Source organism: Penaeus monodon, chromosome 33 (genome assembly GCF_015228065.2).
Source record: "Penaeus monodon isolate SGIC_2016 chromosome 33, NSTDA_Pmon_1, whole genome shotgun sequence".
NCBI classification, from domain to species: domain Eukaryota; kingdom Metazoa; phylum Arthropoda; class Malacostraca; order Decapoda; family Penaeidae; genus Penaeus; species Penaeus monodon.
The window spans coordinates 31,307,664-31,307,979 of NC_051418.1; the positions used below are offsets into that span (position 1 = coordinate 31,307,664).

A 316-nucleotide genomic window follows, 5' to 3' on the forward strand; every position below is an offset into this window, starting at 1 on the left:
CATTTCTTATCTGTGGAATGCCAAGCAAACTCTGCGGCAATTAACTTGATACCGCGCGTGGGGAGCCAGCGCCACCTATTGCATAACCTCTCTCTCTCTATTTGCTGTGTCAATCAAGGAATTAAAAAAAAAAAAAGACAAAAGAACGGGGGAATAGAACGCCACATCAAATGTAATGTTAATTCGCCCAATGGACAGATCGGGCACGACTTCCTCCCCGTTCGAGAGGCACTTCAGGTCATCCCAAACACACACAGCCGAAGGACATGCACGGAAAAGGCCCGCAAAGGCGATTAAAGTGTGGGCCCTTCTGCTT

General features: G+C 48.1%; 1 protein-coding gene across 1 annotated transcript in view; it reads right to left on the reverse strand.

Annotated features, from left to right (window-relative positions):
• Window positions 1-316, reverse strand: part of LOC119594380 (C-Jun-amino-terminal kinase-interacting protein 4-like) — a gene marked incomplete in the record, with an annotated part of 97,279 nt that overhangs the window by 48,576 nt on the left and 48,387 nt on the right.